Raw genomic sequence first — 4,815 nt, forward strand, 5'->3', positions numbered from 1 at the left:
GAGACTTGGTAATCCACCAATGATTATACGTATTACTTAGCTTATAAATATTTTAGTTTTAAATATTCTTTAAATATTTTAGTTTTAAGTATTCTGTATATTCTAGCTTGTATATATTGTAGTTTTTATATATTACTCAGGGAAAAAATCTTTTGTTATCCATACGGTCTATACATCAGATGTCCGAGCGTCACATACGATGTGCGTTAACGATTCTCGTTAATTTAAAAACGTTTAAATGCGAACAATGTCCTATGGATTTCGTCTACAAAACTAATTTGATCGCGCATCGAAAAATGCATTTAAAATTGTTTAAATGCGATCAATGTACTTCGGAATTCACGGCAAAACGCAGTTTGGTCGCACACCGAAAAACGCACGAGGGTGTTCGTTTCCCGTGTACTAGATGTGCCGTCACATTCAGTTACAAGTCGAACCTCAAAAAACATTTGAAAAATATTCATGGCAAGTATTTCTGTTTTCCACTTTAAATATTTATATTATATAATATATTTTTTACTAGGTATCACACAGGTCCCGATGTATGGCGCCGCATGTATTCGTCCCCAATATTCCGGAAATTACTAACTGTCACAATAATTTTACTGTCTCACGTCGTGAGATTATTAGAAAGTTGAGATTTAAACCTCTTCCAACAGCTGTAGGATTCGCTCGCGCATCACCCGTATTACCAATAATTAGGGCTAATTATTTTTGTTATACATTTAATGAGTTGATGTATACATTATATGGCACGGATATGTATGGTAGAGACTCGGACTTGATTTTAGCATCATATTTAGAGACAATATATGTTAATGAGGGACGGGAACTTGTCACGAAATTTTTTTGTAATAGGATTAATAACCGTTGCCAAACCATTTACAATTTTTTGAATCCGAATAAAAACCTGCTGTGTTCCAGTAAAAATTCATTTCATCAATATGTTTGTGATAAACCCACCTTGGTGAGTTTAATAACAGAATTTAAAAAATGTGATACTTGTGGAAGTCGCTTGTATGTATGGACAGGTATGGATGAGTTGAAAAGAATCAATAGTTATATACCCGTGGTCATAGGTTCAGTAGAAATAGATGCATTAATTATACGAATATTTAATACGATACGTGAAATGTAGATAAATTAACAATTACATAAAAATCTGTCAAGTTCTTTTTAAAACAAAATTTCATCAGTATATATTTTTAAATGCAAACATCGCTTACAAATTTGGGTGGGACGATCGTATAGAAATATTTGATGTAACTGTGAGAATATTTAATACAATGTAGATATATTACACAAATAATAAATGCGTTCCTACCCGTCACACTTTTTTTTTCTTATTAAAAATACCTACTTTTAGTTATGTTTTGCCCAGTGACGCCAAACCTATTTCAAACCACCAGGACAAGTCTTCCTCGGCGCCACTGAATATGCCAATCCATATTATAAAAGTCTAACAATTTAAACTATCAATATGTCACTCACCTTGTGGTTAGGCGCCAAATCATATTCTTATAAAAGTCTATCCATTTAATTGTATTTTAACTAACAATACCTCACACGATGTATGCCTGGCGCCAATATATAAATCAAGTCATAAGTCTCCTTTTTTCTTATAAAAATCCCTCGATTTTCAATTTAGTTTTATTTAAACTATCAAAGCGCATACAACTGATATTTATATTTCTGTACCACTCCGATACCACGGACTCTAATTCGAGTAAGTATATTTAATATTTAATATTATACTCTTTTTCAAATGAGAACGCACCGGGCGGCGGACGAAAACCGGTCGAAACGCGCGCATGGCCTCCCACTCCCGACAGTTTCAGCTGTCGTAGGTGGTGCCACCTTGTATAATAATAATTATAATAATAATTTAACATTCTGTATGCCCGGCGGCGTCGAAAGTAGCCGATCATTGGCGACTAATCAGAAATTAATTACTAATTTTGTGGGAGGGGCTTGTGGTTCCGCCTCTGATAACGATGCGCGACCCGGTGCGTTCTCATTTGAAAAAGAGTATAGCATGATTTTTTAAATATTAGAACGATTTTTTTTTTTCTTTACAGTCCTAGAAGTAGCACATCACTATTTTGGAACTACAATAGAAAAATTACTCGTGCCATACTGTTCTGACCATAATGAATTCCAGACCCGTTGTCATTCTTGTAAACATAAAATGACGAATTTTTGTTACCGATATCATATGCTGAATAACGGTTTATGGCGTTACTTGTCGCCCAAAAGTTCAATTCGAAACTTGAATGGCTGGTACCATTACTAGCGGAATATTCGAGTTACGATTTTGAATATCTTTTTCGGAAAATTTATGAGAATGTATATGAAATAACCTGCGATACTCGCAACGCTATGTGGAACAGGTATCTTGGGTTTAATAGTCTGGTTTTCAATTATGTGTCAGGACTCGAATACTTAGACAATTTAGCGAAATACATGGTTAAAAACTTTACATTTGGAGATAATAGGTTAGGATTAAATTATTGGCAACGTTTAACATTCAATATTTTTGTTAAACTTTGCACAAATGTAAATATTAATCATATAATGTACTTAGATGTAGGTATAAACAATATCTGTATAAAAAAGCAAACTAATATATTTCACCGGTTGGACATCGAAGTTGATCATATAGTAGAATTGATCGATTATATATCAACCGCATGTACAATTTCGGTGATGTATATAATTTAGCTTATATCAATAGTCGTCTTTATGAGGTGGAGACTTGGTAAATCCACCAATGATTATACGTATTACTTAGCTTATAAATATTTTAGTTTTAAATATTCTTTAAATATTTTAGTTTTAAGTATTCTGTATATTCTAGCTTGTATATATTGTAGTTTTTATATATTACTCAGGGAAAAAATCTTTTGTTATCCATACGGTCTATACATCAGATGTCCGAGCGTCACATACGATGTGCGTTAACGATTCTCGTTAATTTAAAAACGTTTAAATGCGAACAATGTCCTATGGATTTCGTCTACAAAACTAATTTGATCGCGCATCGAAAAATGCATTTAAAATTGTTTAAATGCGATCAATGTACTTCGGAATTCACGGCAAAACGCAGTTTGGTCGCACACCGAAAAACGCACGAGGGTGTTCGTTTCCCGTGTACTAGATGTGCCGTCACATTCAGTTACAAGTCGAACCTCAAAAAACATTTGAAAAATATTCATGGCAAGTATTTCTGTTTTCCACTTTAAATATTTATATTATATAATATATTTTTTACTAGGTATCACACAGGTCCCGATGTATGGCGCCGCATGTATTCGTCCCCAATATTCCGGAAATTACTAACTGTCACAATAATTTTACTGTCTCACGTCGTGAGATTATTAGAAAGTTGAGATTTAAACCTCTTCCAACAGCTGTAGGATTCGCTCGCGCATCACCCGTATTACCAATAATTAGGGCTAATTATTTTTGTTATACATTTAATGAGTTGATGTATACATTATATGTCACGGATATGTATGGTAGAGACTCGGACTTGATTTTAGCGTCATATTTAGAGACAATATATGTTAATGAGGGACGGGAACTTGTCACGAAATTTTTTTGTAATAGGATTAATAACCGTTGCCAAACCATTTACAATTTTTTGAATCCGAATAAAAACCTGCTGTGTTCCAGTAAAAATTCATTTCATCAATATGTTTGTGATAAACCCCACCTTGGTGAGTTTAATAACAGAATTTAAAAAATGTGATACTTGTGGAAGTCGCTTGTATGTATGGACAGGTATGGATGAGTTGAAAAGAATCAATAGTTATATACCCGTGGTCATAGGTTCAGTAGAAATAGATGCATTAATTATACGAATATTTAATACGATACGTGAAATGTAGATAAATTAACAATTACATAAAAATCTGTCAAGTTCTTTTTAAAACAAAATTTCATCAGTATATATTTTTAAATGCAAACATCGCTTACAAATTTGGGTGGGACGATCGTATAGAAATATTTGATGTAACTGTGAGAATATTTAATACAATGTAGATATATTACACAAATAATAAATGCGTTCCTACCCGTCACACTTTTTTTTTCTTATTAAAAATACCTACTTTTAGTTATGTTTTGCCCAGTGACGCCAAACCTATTTCAAACCACCAGGACAAGTCTTCCTCGGCGCCACTGAATATGCCAATCCATATTATAAAAGTCTAACAATTTAAACTATCAATATGTCACTCACCTTGTGGTTAGGCGCCAAATCATATTCTTATAAAAGTCTATCCATTTAATTGTATTTTAACTAACAATACCTCACACGATGTATGCCTGGCGCCAATATATAAATCAAGTCATAAGTCTCCTTTTTTCTTATAAAAATCCCTCGATTTTCAATTTAGTTTTATTTAAACTATCAAAGCGCATACAACTGATATTTATATTTCTGTACCACTCCGATACCACGGACTCTAATTCGAGTAAGTATATTTAATATTTAATATTAGCATGATTTTTTAAATATTAGAACGATTTTTTTTTTTCTTTACAGTCCTAGAAGTAGCACATCACTATTTTGGAACTACAATAGAAAAATTACTCGTGCCATACTGTTCTGACCATAATGAATTCCAGACCCGTTGTCATTCTTGTAAACATAAAATGACGAATTTTTGTTACCGATATCATATGCTGAATAACGGTTTATGGCGTTACTTGTCGCCCAAAAGTTCAATTCGAAACTTGAATGGCTGGTACCATTACTAGCGGAATATTCGAGTTACGATTTTGAATATCTTTTCGGAAAATTTATGAAAA

Source organism: Acyrthosiphon pisum, chromosome A1 (assembly GCF_005508785.2).
Source record: "Acyrthosiphon pisum isolate AL4f chromosome A1, pea_aphid_22Mar2018_4r6ur, whole genome shotgun sequence".
Lineage (NCBI taxonomy): Eukaryota > Metazoa > Arthropoda > Insecta > Hemiptera > Aphididae > Acyrthosiphon > Acyrthosiphon pisum.